Raw genomic sequence first — 21,119 nt, forward strand, 5'->3', positions numbered from 1 at the left:
AGACGTTGGCGACATCCATTTGGGCCATCAGGCATATCGAGCACAGGGATCAATGCTCTTCGACATCTGCGACGTTCGTGGATAATGTGATGCATAGTCAGCAGTTCACCCATGGTCTGGTCCTGACTATGTGATCGCACAAGTGTGCCCTTGAGACTTCACCGTTTAGGCATTGTGACCTTTGCTTGCATTCGAGAGACCTCAGCCTGACGTTCTGGCGACGGTTGATTGATGTTATCTCCTGCAGTGGCATAAAATGGTATTCGATGGCGTGCCATTGCCAACACAGAGCCTCTCGACCGCAATTCAACACACGCCGCTGTGCAGGTTTTGTGCGATCAAGCCATCAGCGGATCGTGAAAGGAAATGTCAGATGCCGCCTCTCACAGTTCCTCCAAGTCTCCACTATCTATCAATACTTTGGATCCTCGAGGAGCGCTATATTCATGTTCTGCCACACCCTCTGTTGTGGGTAGGAGATAATGTAGAGTTCGGCACCAAGATCTGTAAAGGCTGCTGGCCATATGTCACCATCAAGCATCTTTGCCATAGGTCCCTGAGGGACATGGAACCATTCAAGACGAATCGTCGAATGTCTGGTAACATATGTGTATCCCTGTCTGTTGCCGTGAATACTGCGCCTGATATCGATGTGGTGAACGTGTTGAACCAGGCATTGCTAAAATGGTTCAAATAGCTCTAAGCACTATGGGACTTAACATCTGAGGTCATCAGTCCCCTAGACTTAGGACTACTTAAACCTAACTAACCTAAGGACGTCACAAACATCCATGCCCGAGGCAGGATTCGAACCTGAGACTGTAGCAGCAGCGCGGTTCCGCACTGAAGCGCCTAGAACCGCTCGGCCACAGCGGCCTGCCCAGGTACTGCAGTTCCTTGCATGTGATAAAGTGTGGTATTTGATCCTGTGGTGACAGGACGCAAATGAAGTCGTCTCCTAGGTTGACACGATCATAGTGTCCCTCGAATACGGGCGCGACCTCCGCCGTATAAAATCTCGAAAGGTCTCTCCGTTTCTCTGTACCGGAGGGGGCATTCATATTCGCAATCCTAACGCCCTGATATGTGGTAGCAAGTCCTTGTGCTGATGTAAGGTACACTATACCGTCGATCATGATGCCTTCCTTCACAAGAATGGCCAATAGTGTTGTCACTATACATGCACAGCGTGTTATAAACATCGTTTCCAGAAACAGATGGGAGCTAGTCAAGCCGCAATTCCTGGAGGATTGTGAAGTTGAGATTTTCCACCTGCAACAAGGCATGAAACATCTGTAGTTTGACCTCAGAAACGATGGTATTGAGGCTGATCCTGCCAATCTGGTAATAGCGGCATGTGAAGGCGGTATTGGTGACGTTTGTTTGAATGGTGGAGGTGGGAAACTCAAAGAAGACCACACCATCAACAACGGCTTCCGTCCTTGTCCACTGGCATTTAACTGTCGTGATGTGAAGCAACTGCAAACGCTTTAGCTACTCCAGCAAATGTTGCATCCTCTACAACGTCAGCTCACACAGTCAGGCTTGTGCTGCGATCATCCCTCGGAATTAACTGGGCAGCTGAAGGTTACAGCTCGTTCGTGATAGCGTCAGATACTGACCCACTGTCCATCATCTGGACGTATGACACTGTGAGACGTCTCCTGAATCCACTACTAATCGAATCCCGCCAGAGGAACCGACGATCTTTCTGCTGGGGATGATCATCACCGCAGAGATCTTCATCTTCTGTTGACATTGTCCTGCAGTTACTGGATGGAGCCAGTAGACGTTTCTTTCATTGGTTTGGAGCCCATTGTTTTCTGACATGAGTGTTGTTATCCGACATCTATGGGGGATCGTTGCCACCAGGGACAAAAGTGTCAGTCCTCACCACGATATTTGCTGTGGCCGATGTCTCCTTCAGCACTGTTCCCCATTCACCTTGCAAAATCTATGCCTGGGGTTGCTCTGGCAGTGCAGAATGCCCACCTGTAGTGCCCTGTTGTCACATTGGAGGCTGCTCAGTGTCGACTTAAGATGACGCTTCTGTCGTCAGATGGAACAGACTGAAGGCCCACCACATAGTCAATGGGACCACGGTCAGATTGGGCGACGTCTTCTCCTCCCCTGTCGGCAGTTGCGTTATGCGGCGTTGCATACAGCTTGATATGAGATGTCCCTCTTTCCCTCATCCCGAATACGTATTAGGATGGCTATCGTAAATTACGATGACATCTTACAATGTTCAAATAGAACGGGATGTGTTCTGGAAGGTCTATGAGCACCTGTAACGCCCCATTGAAGACTAGGTATGTGGTAAAGTGTACCCATTTTTCCGCTGTACGGCTTATCACAGTGCCATAGGGTCTCAACACTGCCGGCTGGTGTGGCCGTGCGGTTAAAGGCGCTTCAGTCTGGAACCGCGGGACCGCTACGGTCGCAGGTTCGAATCCTGCCTCGGGCATGGATGTGTGTGATGTCCTTAGGTTAGTTAGGTTTAATTAGTTCTAAGTTCTAGGCGACTGATGACCTCAGAAGTTAAGTCGCATAGTGCTCAGAGCCATTTTGTCTCAACACTGTGATGACCGTCCCTGCTGGCACCTCAAGCCTCAACTCGAACACACCGACTGTCCTCTGGGCGGGACCTTCATGTTCCACTTTCATAGGTCCAGTGCGTCTACCCGACTGAGTTGAAGGTCGTTTTGTTGAGAATAATTTCACTAACTGCGTTGTCCACCAGTTTCACATAGATCACGCTGCTCGCGATGGGGATGTTAATCCCTATTAGTGTATGATAATCTATGTGAATGTCATCTCGTACAAACTGTTCTATTTCCAGGGCTTTTGGTCGTACATACTCGGTCGTAAAACTGAATTCAATGTCGACTTCCATTGTGAAAAATGTCATGGTGCGTCGAATGAAGTAGGCTGCATGAAGACGACCATAAACCACAACACCGTGCGCACACTTACGTGACAGGGTCATAAACAGGACGTCCGAGCGGCTGCCCTGCCAAAGTCAGACTGAGCATTTGGCTATCCGAGAACGATTCATGGCCAGACCCAACTTTCGTACATCGTCAGCCATTTGTCTACAACTGGTACTCGTACATCCATTATGTACAAGATGTGATTGGAATGTTTTGAAGAATGGATCCGCTAGTGCTTACTGTCTTGGCAGCCAGGTACACGGAGAGTGGGGAGTGAGTCATTGCCTTAACCTTGAACGCCCTCTGACAGGAAACTGCGTTTCCTTTATTCAGTTCGTTGTGGCAGTTGGTTGAATGCGGGTCTCTTAGGGCTTGTTGCCGGATTCTGTGTGTGTGAAAATGGATTTAAAACGAAGCAACGAGTTTTTGTGAAATTTGGTTTTAAAACCGGGAAAGCAGTTTCTGAGACTTATGAACTATTAAAAACAGCTTTTGGAGATAATTGTATGGGCCAGTCAAATGTTTTTGTCTGTTTCAACAGATTTAAAAATGGCAGCGAATCGTTCGAAGGTGAACCACGGTCCGCCCTTTCTTCCACCTCGAAAACTAGTGAAAACGTTGTGAAAGTTCGCGACTTAGTGCGCTCTGATCGTAGACTTACAATTAGGGACATCGCTGGTGAACTTAATTTAAGTTTCTATGCAATTCAGCCAATTTTAACTGAAGATCTGAACATATGTCGAGTGTCCGCAAAATTCATTCCAAAAGTATTGTCAAGTGACCAGAGACAATACCGACTAGAAGTTTGCCAATAAATGATTAATCGGACTAAAAATGATCTAGATTTGTTAAGTAGGGTAATTACAGGTGACGAATCGTTGATATATGGATATGATCCTGAAACCAAAGTGCAGTCTTCGTAGTGGGAGACTCCAGGTTCACCACGACTTAAAAAAGCGCGGTAAAGTAGGTCGAAGGTGAAGATAATGTTGGTGACTTTTTTCGATTCTGCCTGTATTGTGCATCATGAATTTACCCCTGGAGGACAGACAGTTAACCAGGAATACTACAAATGTGTCCTTGAGCGTTTGCGCGAAAATGTGCGGAAGAAAAGTCCTGCACTGTGGAAGGACAGGAGTTGGGTGCTACACCACGACTGGGCTCCGGCTCATCGTACCTTTACCATCGTTGAATTTGTGATCAAATTCAAAATTCCTGTGCTTCCACAACCTCCATATTCCCCTGATTTGGCCCCTGCGGACTTCTATCTATTTCCTAAACTGAAATTTTCGCTGAAAGGGAAGCGATTTGATTCGACTGAAGACATCCAGGCAAATACGGAGAACGTCTTTAACACACTTCAGGAAAAAAAAAAAATTCCAGGAATGTTTCCAAAAGTGGATACACCGTTGGAGTTTTGTGTTCAGTCAGAAGGGGACAATATTGAAGGAGATGCATCACAGTAGCATGTAAGTACCACCACTGTACATTTACAAGCCCATGCTTAAAACTTCCCAATCACACCTTGTATATATCCGTACAGGGGAAATATTTTGCTTGAAAGTCGCCAGCCTGGTGTCGGCGGATGAATACGATATCGCAGTGTCTGCGTTATTCTAAATTACTAAGCAATGTTCCTTCGGATATGCATGCATGTTTTTATTACTTTTAGGTCCTGTGGCACCATCCGAGGCAAATCTATCCGGATGTCTACATGTACATGTACGTCTATTCACTACAAACCATTGCGAAATGCATAACAGAGTGTATTTTCCATTGTAACATACGTTAGTGTTTCGCGTATGGGGAGCGGGACATTTGGCTATTTAAACGCCTCACTTTAGGCTGTAATTGGTCTAGTCTTGTCTCTGTGGTCCCTACGGCAGTGATACATAATGGACTGTAGTATATTCCTAGACTCCTTACTTAACACCGGTTGTTGAATCTTTGTAAGCAGAGTTTCACTGGGTAATTCACGTCTACCCTCAGGTTTTTCGGCATCTACACGATACCAGTGAGAGTCAAACGTACCTGTTCGTGCTGCCCTTCTCTGAACACGTTTACACCCCCTATTAGTATTATTTGGTATGGTCACATGACTATACAACAACTCGCGAGACAATGGAACAACTCCTTCACCTGAATCTGATGAGCTACGATCACGACCACAGGTGAAGGCATAACCGCCCAAAAACACTTTTATTAGGGAATTTTAACCACTTATGGAGTCTTAAATTAAGCACACAAACAATTCAGTATCTTTGCATCCCTTTATTACATCAAACCTGACTGGAACCAACAGATGTATTCATAGTGCAAACTAGTCGGCATAAGCTGGGAAGCCGAAAATAAAAGACAAACAAAACCCACAAGACTCCACACAGCTTGCGGTCGATTTTATAATCAAACTGTTGTCTCAGATGACGCTGCATCTGCCACAGGACATAGCTCCAGAGACCAGCTACAATGGGCACACCTCTCCACTAGCATTTCCTAACACCCCAACACGAGCTGCCACTACTGGCACAAATCCGCTAGTAGCCCTACAGTCATCCCACACTATCACAGTGATCTTTTTCCCACGGCCACTTGCCATGGCTGTTTCTTACCTCTGCTGTAAAACCGCTTTTTGTCTACCATCTCCTCGATGGGAACATGTTACTAGGTTAATCACACCCAGACGTGTGATTAACATCACAGACCCGATTCGAAAACTAATCATGTTGCAAAGGTGACAGTGGAAAGCTTTTTCTTGGTCAGCATGCTAGTGCGGGGATGGAGGGGCTCCATTTCCTCGATAAAAAGGGCCTCACATACCCTAGCAATATTCTAGTATGGGTCACAATAGTGTTTTGTAAGCAGTCCCCCTTATAGACTGACTCCATTATCCTAGTACGTATCAATGTACCGAAATCTGCCGCCTCTTTTATCTGTGACCAAGCCTATGTAATTGTTTCATTTTATGTCTTTAAAAATTGGTACATGCTGAAATTTATATGGGTTAATTAATTTAAATGGAATGTGCAATGAGTTCCTAAATAATTCACAATATTTTTCTTTACAACTCTTACAAAACAACTATGCTCAGCTCACATGAAATTCTTTAGTTGACTGGTAAACTACTAAACAACTGACACTAGTAATTGAGACTTTCTTGAAATGAGATGAAGTCTGTGATCACTGTGCAAATCTTTATGGTCAGAGAAGAAACATTCTACATCAACTAAAATGTGTGATATGTATATTTCATCTCAACAGTTATCTTCTTGATTGTTCATTGTAATGAGTACCATATTAGCATTTTTGATTAATCCATGCTTCTTTCGAAATTAGATTTCTTTTGAAATTTATTTTAATGTGTATATAGCAGCATTTCAGGAACATAAACAAGATAAATTAGCTGTAGGGAAGTACCTCCATGACCCAGGTGGATAGGGGAGCACCTCATGACAGAAAACTGTAACAATCTTTATGAAGGACTCTGTCTTTGAAAAACCTCACACCCAACATAGAATCAATGGATATCTGTTATAAGCATATATATAAAACAGAGTGCATATGTGTATGTCCAGGATGTCCTCCCAAACGCCTGCATCATTTTCAACCAAATTAGGCACAGAAATAGCACATCTCACTAGTATCAATACTGTTTGGTTTATAACCCTCTAGTTCGATCAGGAGCAGAGATATGGGCAAATACGTGTTTTCTCCATCCCTTTTCATGCAGGCTGCCCTGCATAACAGGCATGTTATGTGGGAACAGTATCAGCTTGCGAAATCAATCTTATTTGCAGGGCAGCCTACCTCTCAGGGCCAGTTTTTGGATTCTGACATGCAGGTTGCCCTGCATTACAGGCATGTTGGGTTGGAGCAGTACTGGCCTGCTTTATCGACCTGTTCTGTAATGCAACCTGTAGGTAAGGGGCTAATATATGATTTTCAAGCCACTGGTATGTAGTCTACCATGCTTGACAGGCACATTGTATTGGCCTACTTTATTGAACTATATTGCAGGGGCAATATGTGCTGATGAGCATGGATGGGGACTGGTTGAGATTGGTAAGGGAGGAGTCGACAGATCGAGGGGGAGGAGGAGATGAGCAGAAGAAGGGGAGAAGGGGGAGATAAATGTTACAGGTGGAAGGTGTACAGGTAGGAAAGGAAGAGGGGCACGTGGAGATGGAGAGACATAGGGAGAGGAGAATACAATCAGATGGAGGAGGAGGAAGACATGGTCAGAGAGATGGGGTGGAGGAAATGGGCATAGAGAGGGGGATGACGAGATGAAGAGATAGAGAGTGTCGTGATAAGGAGATGGACAGATAAAGGTGGGATGATGAGGTGGACAGACAGAGGGACAAAGAGATGGATACGGAGAGGGGGAGGAGAAGGACGTGTTCCATTATATGTGGCGAATGCATAGGTGAGCGAAAGCTGTGGGGTAAAGGCTAGTTTCTTAATAAATTTTATATATAAATAGAGCCGTCGTCTACGTGACGTGGAACATTCTCTTCAATTATGAAAGTGCGGCGCTTTCGTGGAGCTCCACAGTCAACCTTCATAGTTGACAGATAGAGGGGGAGGAGGAGAAGAGCAGAAGAAGGGCATGGTTGCATTCAGATGACAATGTATGAGATGTCCGAGACTGACGAAGGCGGTCTCATATTGTGTGCGTACTGTGAAATGGGAAATCAGAAACTGATCCAGTCTTCAAACTTATGTGTTATAACGGTACATTTCCGGACATGGATTCCTCATAAGAACTTTTCTACAAAGAGCCCTCTATAAGTCTGAAATGAGAACAGTGAAACACCCTGTTTATAATTTATATTAGGGCTACTTAGTTCATTAAGACATGTATCATAGTAAATACAATTGTTTCTTTCATGCATTCATTAAGTAAATTAGTAATAATCTGTTTATTTGTGACATATGTCATAACTACAAGTAATTACCTCCATTGTAGCTAATACAAAGCAGCAAGTAGCTAAGAATTCTTATCATGCAGTTTTATCTAAAACACCTGGTACAAAGATCATAATACATTGGGCATGTAAGAAACAACGTTATACGCCATCATTTTGGATGCCAGTATAGAAAAGCGTAAAAGCAGTAATTTTCAAATGCTTATTTCTCCAGCCGCTGCTGGAACAGACATGAGACTAGATACTAAGTAATTATAATAACTGGATTTTTTTCCAACACTTGCTAACCTTCTTTGTATAAACATTCCATCGAAATTGTTTAATTTCTTCAGCATTTACACTGGACAGAGATGACAGCATAAAACAAATAAAGTAACAGAAAATGACTCATTTAAACAACAAGAGCTGTTTCTGAAATGCACTGTTAAGTTCGGAATAAACTGCATAGCGACTGACTAAGGTGTTTGATTTGTAAGCAAAAAGATTTTTTTTTTTCACGTGAACACAGCTACCACAAATGGGACAAAGACATTCTCCAGCTCAGAAGCAGAGAGATATTGTGATGTTAGTAATATTGCAGAGTTCGTTCGCCGTTGGAAACCATAGAGATTATTGGCAAACAATATCTCATACTGAACGTTACATTAATAGGAAATCAACAGTTTTATTTACGTTTAAAGGTGGTAGTAACATATTCCTGTTACTGAGGTATGTTGCGAAGCATTTTGGATGAAGGCACAAATGAGAAAATCGCGCAGGAAGCAGCAAGACTGAATCAACACATCTGCCGGGAGATGCCATATAAATACAGGCAGATTATTCGAAATTAAACAACACTGTTAATTGAGGTCGGTATTTACACGACAAACTAGTGCTCGGTGAGGATTTCCGCTCTTTATTGAAACATCAGCGAAGTTTGTTTCCGGCGCTGCGAAGAGCGCTGGCGGTAACTTTGCCAGAGCCGTGTTAAAACCAAATTAAATCCACCGCCCGTAATTCATCGGCAGCTTGCCTGGCGCGCCAGAGAGGCGCGCGCTATTGGCCCGCCGGCAAGTGTTTGGTAGCGCGGCCTGTGGGGTGAGGGTGAGGGGGTGGAGACGCGGTTATTGCGATCTCTGGCCTGCAGCCGCCCCCATCCTACGGGTCACCGAATAACGCGCCCGCTGCGCTGTGGGGTGGCGCGCATTGATTTATTGGCTGGCGTCGGCGAGCATGTGGGACGCGCACTGTTCTGCCGGCGTCTATGGGACGAGTGCAGCACTCGAACGGGTCATCGAAACATAATGTAAAGAGGTTGGACGAAAAGACGTGAATATTCGTCTAGTGTGCTGCTGTGTCGTCCATTGTATCAAAACTCGTTTGAATTCCCTTTACGATCGTTACATACATATTCTACATTCATGGGGTGTTTAGGGGTATCATTTCTTGGAAGACTTTGAGACAGGTTGGACGATAACGGACGTTTAACATTTTTCCCAGTTACATTAACGTTCGACGGAGCGAATAAGTCAACCACGAATCTCTTCCGCGTTAATGAAATTTGACAAATCACAGTGAAGGCCACAGCTGTTCCATGTTTAAAATTTATAGAATTTAAAACAGTCCTTTATCGTAGTAAAATTTTCAATTGTTTTATAAGTGGTTTTGACCTACGTCATCATCATCATAAGTCGCTACAGGTGCTGACAGGTGTGAATATTACTGAACTATCAGTATTATAAGTCGTGATTGCAAAATACTAACACGAATTTTGTATAGAAGAGTGGAAAAACTGGCAGAAGCTGACCTCAGGGAAGCTCACTTTGGATTCCGCAGAAAAATAGGAATACGTGAGACAATACTGACCCTGTCACCTATCTTAAGAAATAGGTCAAGGAATGAGAAATCTATGTTTATAGCATATTGTAGACTTAGAGAAAGCTTTTAACCATGTTGACTGGAATAATATCTTTGAAATTCTGTAGGTAGCAGGAGTGCCTCACAAGAAGCGAAAGGCTGTTCACAACTTGTACAGTAACCACACAGCAGTTATAGAATCGAGAGTCATAAAGGAAAGCAGTTGTTGAGTTGGGAGTGAAACGGGATTGTAGCCTATTGCCAATAAAATTCAATATGTACGCTGTACGAGCAGTAAAGGGAACCAAAGAAAAATTTGGAGGAATATAAGGGAGAAGAAATAAAACATTGAGTTTTGCCGATGATATGAGAATTCTTTTGGAGACAGCAAGTCACTTGGAAGAACAGCTGAACGGAATGGACTGTGTCTTGAAAGGAGAATATAAGATGAATATCAACAAGAGCAAAACAAGGATGATGGAATGTAATCGAATTAAATGAGGTGATGCTGAGGGAATTAGGCTAGGAAGCTAGGCACTTAAAGTAGGAGATGGGTTTTGTTATCCAGGCAGCAGAATAACTAATGATGGTTGCAGTAGAGAGGATATAAAATGTAGACTGGCAATGGCAAGAAAAGCGTTTCTGAAGAAAAGACAATTGTTCACATCGAATATAGATTTAAGTGTTAGGAACTCTTTTCTGAAAGTATTTGCTTGGAGTGTAGCCATGTGTGGAAGTGAAACATGAACGATAAACGGTTTAGACAAGAAGAGAACAGAAACAGTAGAATGGTGATGATTAGGCCAGTAGGTCACATATTGTGCAGAATCGGGAAGAAATGAAATTTATGGCCCAACTCGACTAAAAGCAGGGATCAGTTGATAGGATATATTCTGACACATCAAGGGTACACCAGTTTAGTACTGGAGGGAAATTGGGCGATACAAATTGTAAATGGGGACAAAGAGATGGATACAGTATGCAGATTCAGAAGCACGTAAGTTGTAGTAGTTATTCGGAGACGAAGAGGCTTGCACAGGCGAGAGTGGCATGAAGAGCTGAATCAAATCAGTCTTCAGATTAAAGACCACAACGTCATCAAGCCTCTACAGTGTATTACTTTCATGCAGAGCCCATAGATGGCAGTTTCTCTTATTGTGACCGATTTTTATTGTTTGTATTTTTTTACTCTTTTCTATTATTACAAATGTGTTTAAGGGGAGACGGAAGACAAGTGGGCTTCAAAAATTCGATTTTTAGATTTTAGCATATTTGTAATGCCTGCTCTTTCCTGCGTGAAATAGTTTTGGTTTTATATAAATAAGACAATTTTTTCGTGAGATATGATGGTTTCCCTGACGGTCTGTGCAATCTGGGGTATGACCGGGTATGTACAGAACAACCCTATGGTCCTAATGACACAATTTCTAAATTAGAGTGCATTGGGAATGTACAGAAGAGAATGCGGTCCAGGTTGAGAAGATTATTGAAAGAAAAGTAAAAAATAGTATTGGAAGATAGTAAGAAGATAGGTGGTAAAGGTCGCCTGTCAAATGTTGAAATAGATAGATTACAGAATTATTATGGCTTGGCCATAAGAAGAAATATAGGGAATTTAGAAAATATGAAAAAAGCTGTATGGGCTATCTTTTTCCATGAGCTTTCGCCAAATGAAAATCTAGTGCACGGTCTTTGCCCAAATGATCCTGACACTTGGTGCAAGTACAGGAGAAGTGCCAGATATGATCACAAACATTCTTTACCTGCATTAGTAATGAATTAAATTAAACCGATATTTAGATATCTTTGTAATGATATCTTGTTGAAGAAATGTCTTCATTGGAAAACCCAAAATTTAAATGAATGTGTGAATTCTGTCATTTGGAACCAGTTACCGAAAACTGTATTTGTTCAGCTTACAACCTTCAAATTTGGTGTCTATGATGCTATTTTATGCTTCAATGATGGTGTAATTAGAAAACTGGATGTTTTGGAATTATTGGGCATAAAATCTAGTGGAAATACTGAAAAATCCTTGGTGCAAATAGGTAAAGAGAGAATTTGCAAAGCAGATATTGCTAATTTAAAATGCACAAAAGAAGCTGGATAGAAAAGAAGAGAGAACAAAATAAGAAAAGATCAGTATGATTCAGATGATGCTCAGTATGGTGCAGGAAAATTTTGGTGGTAAGTAATTCTCATCAACAACTATACTAGAATTACAATATTAAACTTTAAATGAATTGTTCTCAAAACTACTTTTTTTTACTTTCAGGTACCATAATTTGATAAACTAATGGGATTAGAAACATGAAATTCGGTCAATTTGTACTGCAGATGGTAATAAGGTATTACAAGTAAATTCGGAACTACTAAACAATCACAAGCTGTTTTATAATAATTAATGCACAAAAAAGTTAAATTTTACTAGTGAAAGAATAAGTTTTTTCTTCAAAACCATAAGAGGTATTATGTTCATTTTACTTGTAAATTGAGGCAAAATGAACATAATACCTCTTACGGTTTTGAAGAAAAAAATTATTCTTTCACTAGTAAAATTTAACTTTTTTTGTACATTATTTATTATAAAACAGCTTCTGATTGTTTAGTGGTTCTGAATTTACTTGTAATAACTTATTATATATATATATATATATATATATATATATGCAGTAAAAATTTCATTGTTTTATCACTCGTAGTTCTTTCTCATAGTTCTTTTGAAAAGTGCACCTATTGAAAGGGTAAAATAGCATTGGCAGAATAGGGATAAAAATTGCCTCCCATCTCCCCTTAATGTGTCTGACAGTTAACACTGATGTTATTCAATTTACTTATTTATATTTACATATGGTGCTACTGTCTTTTCTTCTCGTTGGTGTCTAGACAATAGGCGGAGCTTCGCCTTCATAACTCAAAGCACTTTTACGCTACTCAGCAGTTGACGACTGTGCCTGCCAGCATACAATTCGATTCCATTCGGTATCTCCACCGGTCACTGAAGGGATCTGTATAAACTGAAACCGGCCATCATTACTAAAACATCATATATTTTTGCCAGCGACACTTATTATTTTATTACAGTTGAATTCAGATCGCCGTTTCTTCCAAATATTTTATGCAAAATCATCATGAGACATGTCAAGAAAATACAAAAAGAAAGTGCAAAATTATCAATGGGAGCATTACATTAATGTACAACAGTGTTGAAAATAGCATTTACATAAAAGATATGAGAAGCAGCAAAAAGTCTCCACACGGGAAGTACCTATTCTGATAAAATATTATAGTTTTATAACCGAGATGGGCACCTTCAAAGGATGTAAAGCGTAATGAAACTGCTTGATAAACGCAAATGACCGTAATATAGAATATTTTGACGATGATTTTGGCTCGAAATTTCTTTATACTATTTGGGAAGACAGGCATGCTACCATATGACGCCATTTAACTGCATCCCATATCATTTATGTTAATCCTGTTTCTAATACTATTGTATATTAATGTAAGGCTCTCATCGATAACCACACACTTTTCATTTTACCTTTTCTCTACTTAACTGATGGTAACAGATGGGAATGGGTTACAAAAATAAATGACAAAAAAGTTTTCGATCAAATTAAATTTTACAGATCTCTTCCGTATAGCTACTTTGCTGACAAGAGACATTAGAGAAACTAGATGAAGGAAGATTAGGGAATAACGTCCCGCCGACGATAAGGCCATTAGACATGGAGCATAAGCTCTGGTTGGGGATGGATGGCGAATGGAACAGAATGTGTCCATTTCAAAGGAATAGGGAAATCACTGAAAATCTGAATCTGGATGATCTTCCAAGGATTTTAACCCCCTCCCATTGTCTAAAGTCAATAAAAATGTTACGTCCAATAGGGCACTAAAGAAAGATCTGCTGTTTGTCTGCGCTTCTGTCACATACTTTTACAAATTTTCAGAAGACTTGACCAACCAAGTCTCAACGTTATCGTTTTGTGAAGAGTTTATTGAATCTCATTCCAAAGTGCCAATAAACTATCTTGATGAAGCTTGTGAGTGTCTAGAGAGGCCAAATAATGCAATACATATTTTTTGTTTGTGATTTATTTCACCTTTAAGGGGTAAAACACACCCCAAAAGCTACTTTAGCATATTAGGTTTGGACGGAATATCTTCTAAATGATGATATACAAAAATGTTTCTCATATAAAAGTTGATATGTAATTAACGTTCTTTAAAACTTTAGAATCGAATTTTGTAATAATTTGAAGTTTTTTTAAAATACCACACCACTATTAATTAATTTTGACAAATGAAAAAATTTGTTACAACATAAATTGAAGATTTCAAGCTAAATATATCCATGTGCAATGAAGCTGCTTTCTGAAATACTATTTTTGTGGATTAAGCTATACACAATGAGTTATCACCTAATTAAAATATCTAAGGATTCATTATCAGTCTAGTTGTTTATACTTTTTTTATATTTTAAATTGTTATTTTACATTTTACATTCATTTTTTTGTTCTTTTTTTTTTAAGATTAGCGCTTCGCATAGGCGTATTTTGTTAATAAAAATAATAAGTAACTCATTATTACTATACAAAATTATTACAGCAATGATGTTCTGTAAATAAATGCTTAAAACGTGACATTGTTTTATACCATGCACATAAAATCAAGGAAATTTCTTCACATAATCTGCGTGACGGGTAACACAGTATAAAACAAAATTCGGTAGGATTTCAAATTGTAACAGGCGATCCTCCAAAACATCCTGAATTGTATCAGGCTTATTTTAGTACATTGGTAAGCCTTGGTGACAAGAATTGATTATTTAGTAATGGCTGTAACTTGATTATAGCGTTTTTCAAGTGGAGATTGACACAAAAAAGTCATTCAGAGAACTAAATCTGAAAATCTTCTCACGTAGATCTTCCAACATCGAAAGCCGTATACCTCTCAGGACCGTATATGTACCATCAAGCCCTTTGGGATCACCAGATGAACAAGTTTTTTCTCCTCAGATATGATGCCTTATGCGGTTGTTTCACAATAAAAGCACTAAACACTTAACAATAATACAGATTTTTCTCCCTCATTCACAAAGAAAACATCTGTCAAATATCATATGACCTGCTCAGACGTTTGTTTACCATATCTCAATGCTGTCACAAGCACATTTGGTGGTTCAAAAGGAAATTCTTGAATTCTGGATCCAAACTCACCACTAGTATATTTTAGAACTTTGAAAAGGCGGGTGGCTAGAGTGAATAAAAAAACGTTTTGACCATCGTACCCGAGGACTACAAACTTGTTCTTCTGGTAATCCCAAAGTACTCAGCGGTCCAGATACAAATGTGGTACGCATGTAGTTTTCGATGTTGGAAGAACCTTGTGAGCTGATTTTCAGATCTAGTTCTGTTGAATAATTTTGATGTCAATCTTCACTTGAGAAAGATTATAATTAAGCCATAGTCACTAACGCATAAACAATACTTTTAGCCAAGGCTTACCAATGTACTGAAATGTTTCTTTACTGTTTCGGATATTCTGAGGATCACCTGCGACAGTTTGAAATCCTGCTGAATTTCGTTCCGTATTGTGTTCTCTGTCGTGTATATTATCTGAAGAAATTTCATTTCTTGCACATAGTTTAAGAGAACGTTATGTTTTAAGCATTTATTTACAGATTATCACTCTGTAATGATTTTATGTCATAATAATGTGTTACTTATTGTTACCAATTAACAAAATACACCTATGTGAAATGGTAAACTTAAAAACAAAAAAAGGAATGTAAAACGTAAAATAACAAGAATAACAAGTTAAAACATAAAAGAAATGTAAGTAAAATCAATAACTAAACTAACAATGAATGCTTAAATATTTTAATTGGATATGTTGAAAATACTCTGACAACTCAATGTTTACAGCTTATTTTCCAAAAACGGTTTTTCAGAAAACTGCTTTATTGTATGTACTTGAAAGCTTCTTTAATATACATTCTAACAAAAGTTTCCATTTTCCAAACTTAAATAAAGGCGGGGTGTTTTGAAAAATTTCAAATTATTACAAAATTCGATTATACAGTTTTCAAGAGTGTTAATTACATATCAACGTTTATATGAGGAACATTATTTATATATCATCGTTTCGTAGACATTCCCTCCAAACCTAATATGCCAAATTACTTTACGAGTGTGTTTTACCCCTTAACAATGAAATTGGGCACAAACAAAGAAACTCATATTGCGTTGTTATGTCAACTTCGCGCAGCCGCCAAGTTTCGTCAGGATCGTTCACTGACACTTGGGAATGTTCCCTTGTAAGTGAAATTTTATGAATAAGTGCAAAAAGCTACAAGTAACTTGTCTAGAGATCGCAGCTGACTTGTGTAAGAAGTTCAGCGAACTACGCACGTGCAATGAAAAAATGTACTGAATTACTATCAGCTGTATACACAGCACCTCATTGCTGTTGCTGTATACAAGTCTTTCAGCATCGATTGTTGCTTCATCAGCCTCTGGGTTCCAGTTCTCTATCGTTCATTGCATGATCCTCTGAGTCTAAGCTGGGCAAAATGATACGAATACCGACTACGATTAGCTAAAATAATTCTTCTGGAGATCGATGCGTATGAATCCTTAATGAAGGGCAAGAGGATTTAACGAGGTTAATTATTTTTCCGCTACAGACCACAGAACTCCGTTATATTCATATCCTGGGTAGAAGTGTCATTTCATCCTCGTTCTCATTAAAACCGTTTGGTTATTTCCATCCGTGTTAATGATCACATATTGCGAAAAATGCTGTCATTGAATGAATATTGTAAAATGATTTCATAGAAGTCAGTACACACCCTTCCTTTCAGTATGACTACAGAGACACTAAAAACCGATATACGATTACAAAATCTCCACCATGTATCACATTTGTAAGAACACGGTCTGTATTTACACTCATTGCCGGTTTCTCCGTATGTAAACACGTTCTCGGCTCGGTACTCTGTAACGATAAACACTTCTGACCACAGAACATCTTTCAGTGGGTCCGTAGACAATGCTGAAACCTCATGATGCATTTTCATGGTTTCTGGTTCACAAAATGTTTAGCAACAGCCCCCCTTCCATTATTGCTTTGCTTACGCAAGTCCTGGCGCGCATTTTTATTGACAATTTGCTCTCCAGACAAATATGAAGCTCAGCTGTCACTTAAGCGAAAACTCGCGCGCGCAAAATCTCCAACGAACGTCAACGCACGTACTGTGTACTGACGTCTCTCTTCTTCTTTCTGTCATCAATCTTTCACCTGTTTCGATGCGTCCTTCCACGAATTCCGGTCTTGTGTCACTCTCTTCATCTCAGAGTAGCACTTCCACCAGCTGTCCTCAGTTATTTGCCGGATGTGTTGCCATCTCTGTCTTCCGCTACAGTTTTTACCCCGCAAAACTTCCTCTAGTACCATTGAAGTTACTCCCTATGTCTCAAGTTCTATCATCCTGCCCCTTGTTCTTGTCCGTGCTTTCTATATATTCCTTTCTTCGCCGATTCTCTGGTAAACCTCCTAATTCTATATTCCGTCAGTTCACTTAATTGTCAGCATCCTTCTATAGCACCAGTTCTCAAACGCTTCGATTCTCTTCGTTTCCAGTCTTCCCACAGTCCGTTATTCACTACCATGCAATGCTGTGCTCCAAACACACAGAAATTTCTTCCTCAGATTAAGGACAATTTTTGATACTAGCAGACTTCTCACGGGCAGGAATCCAATCTTCGCCTGTGCTAAGCCGCTTTTTATATCCTCCTTGCTTCATCCGTCATGGGTTATTTTACTTCCAAGGTAGGAGAATTACTTAATTTCGTCTACTTCGTGATCACCAAGTTTGATGTTAAGCTTCACGCCGTTCCCATTTCTGCTGCTGTTCTGATTTCTGCTACTCCTCATTTCTTTGCCCAGTCATCAGTTTGGTCTCAATCCATATTCCGTACTCATTTGGCTGTTAATTCCTTTTCACAGGTCTTTTAATTCTTGTTCACTTTCATTAAAGACAGTGTCATCAGCAAGGCTTATTATTAATATCCTTTCACCTGGTCTTTTATTCGCACTCTCGAACTCTACTTTTATTCCCGTCATTGCTCTTTCGATGTATAGGTTGACTAGTAAGGAGGAAAGACTACTTCCCTGTCTGTCTTAAATCCGGGTGCTTCGTTCTTGGTATCTATTGTTATTTTTCTCTCTTGTTCTTGTATCTATCGTACGTATGTTATACCGCTTTCCACACCTCCATACGAACAGGCCATCGTAACGCCGAACAGTATCGACCGACCAACAAGTCATTCTCAGTCCAACAATATCATCGGATGCGGATATCGCGGGGAGTGGAGTCAGCACACGGGTCTCCCGGCCGTTGTCGGTTTTCGTGACCTGGAGCTCCCTACTTCTCAACGAAGTAGCTCCTCGATTGGCCTGACAAGAGATGAGTGCACTCCACTTGCCAGCAGCGCACAGCAGACCCAGTTGGTCACCCATACAAGTGACCAAGGTTCTCATCTCAGCTTACTGACGGGGACCGGTGTATCCACTGCGGAATGGCCGTGGATCCGTTTTTCCTATAGACTACTTTCATTTTTGCAAATATTTCGAGTATCTTGCACCATTTTAGATTGTCGAGCAATGTTTTCGGACCCGCAAAACCCAAACTCACTGTTGTCACCTCACCTGTCCTCACACGAACCATTCCCAATAACTTTCTCCATGGCACCGCAATAGTTAAAGTTACAATACCCTTCGTTACTGTAGTGAAGAATAATATCAATTCCCTTGAAGACCTTATATTTTACATTATGTAACATTTCATGAAATGTATTCCATTGGTCCTGCGGAAAGGGGGCTCTGATATGTGTAAAAATTTCAATATACATTATTTGTCTAAAGAAGCGAAATGATTAGGCTATGAAATATTTTAATATTCCCATGCTGATATTAACTGTAAAATATGTACTTCGCTTTAAGAGATTATAAGAAGATACTTTTCAGCCGATAAGGGGGAGTTACCGAACTGAAGGTTTCTTTAACTCAGTCAAACACCAGCACATAACATTTGATAAATTGGGAAATTTTGTTGAAAATATGTTTATCCCTCTATGTATGACTCTTTCGAGACTTTCTGCACCGTTGTAGGAGTGATTTTGGCTCCAATGTTAAATTTATGCTGCCTTTTTTGATAAAAGGGAAATACTGGTAAAACAAATAACAGTAATGAAGTTATATACAGAGTGATTCTGTGACGATATTACAAACACTCAGAGTTAACGCAGAAGGATAAATGGATCAGTCTGAAGTAAGGAACCGTGGTTCGGAAACAACCGAGTTGAAAGTTATAAGCGAAAGTAGTTCTGATATCTCTGACAATGGACCTTTGCAAGCTCTTTGCATTACAAATTTTTGGTGTAGCTTGTACGGACGAAAACTAGAAAAAAATTGTCTAGTAAATGAGGGCTCTAGAGTGCCTATCTTAAGAGCTGTGAGCACTTGTTCAGTAGAAGAGATGTGTTCCACAGTAGCATAGATGGGATGAGAAGTTCCGCCTTATGCAAGACACCTTTTCCTTTTGTTTCACCCATATACGTTTCAGCACTTTTGTGCTATCGTCAGTGGGTTCAATTTTTTATTTTTAACTGTAAAGTTGTTGTTAACATGTGAATATTTGTGTTGCTTACAACATTATGTAGAAGTTGCATTTATAACTTAATTGGCGAAAAGTGGGTGTAAGCATTAGTTAACATACCTCACATAATGTTATTGTCCATTTATTTTGGAAGCTGTTCTGCTACACAACATACAACTTGTCATCTGCAAACACCAAATCGTAATTTATTTTTCTGTTTGTTATGCATTTACGAACGGAAATAAAGAATTTATCACGTTTTCTTTCTGTAACTTACAGTTTTGAAGTTGTGGTGCGTTCTCCTGTGTTGTTGGCGAAGTAAATAGGCTTACTTTTTTTCCTGTGTTCGCGTGGCAATGCACTTTTTCCTATTACTCAAAACATAGGCGGAGATTTCGCTGCCATTACGTGTTGTTGTGGCTGTGTGGCGTTCATTTGTTTCGTAGCGTGTTCTGCTGGGCGAGGCGCGTGAGTTTGAATTGTATTTGGCGTTAGTGGTGTGTGGTTTGTGTGGGTTTGCGTGTGTGTGATGTGTGTGTGGAGTACTGGGGCAGAGAGAGAGAGAGAGAGAGAGAGAGAGAGAGAGAGAGAGAGACAGACAGAAGATATAAAATGATACCAATGTTGCTGTGTATAAAAATAAGAGATGAACACATACCAAACACAGCAACATTGGTTTCATTTGATATAATTTAAATGTACACACACATCCCAACAGATACGTAGATGACATAATTTTCTTAATAGATGAACCACTGTCTCATATAAAAGAACTTCATGATAACATAAACTCCATCCACCCACAAATACAATTCACCATTGAAACACAAACAGATGAAAAACTTAATTTCTTAGATCTCACCATACACAAGAGAAACAACAAACATGAATTCACAATCTACAGAAAACCCACACTCACCAGCACCATTATTCATAACCAATCCAATCACTCCATAACTCACAAAGAAGCCGGCTTCAGATATTTACTTCACAGACTTACAACAACAACGTCACACACAGGGTGGATAATATACTAAAGACACAAGGACTCAACATAGTATACAGGACGAACAACACGATACAGAGCAGACTCGGAAGAAATACCACCAACACTGACAAATACAGCCAGTCCGGTATCTACCAACTTACTTGCAACTGCTGTAAATCTGTATATGTGGGCCAAACATGTAGGACCTTCAGAACCAGATATAATGAATACCTCAGAGCACTGAAAAGCAATAGCACACACTCAACATTTGAGACCACCTGGTAGCACACAACCACCACCCAACAAACATTGAAACTGACCTTCACATCCTAAAAACTAGCAGCAGCCTATACCAAAAATTAACTATAGAAGGAAACTATCACATCCAAAAATCAATAGCCCAAGGAAAGAAAGTACTCAATGAATACACATCACTGTGCAACAAAACCCTCTTCGTCACAATAGAAGAACTATACAAGTAACATACACACCACACACCAAAAAAAAAAAGGAAAAAAAAGAAACACCTCTCTCACTCTCTCTCTCTTTCTTTCTTTCTTTCTATTCTGTCTATCTGTCTCTCTCTCTCTCTCTGCCCCAGTACTCCACACACACATCACACACACGCAAACCCACACAAACCACACACCACTAACGCCAAATACAATTCAATCTCACGCGCCTCGCCCAGCAGAACACGCTACGAAACAAATGAACGCCACACAGCCACAACAACACGTAATGGCAGCGAAATCTCCGCCTATGTTTAGAGT

The sequence above is a fragment of the Schistocerca americana genome, chromosome 1 (assembly GCF_021461395.2).
Source record: "Schistocerca americana isolate TAMUIC-IGC-003095 chromosome 1, iqSchAmer2.1, whole genome shotgun sequence".
Taxonomy (NCBI): Eukaryota; Metazoa; Arthropoda; class Insecta; order Orthoptera; family Acrididae; genus Schistocerca; species Schistocerca americana.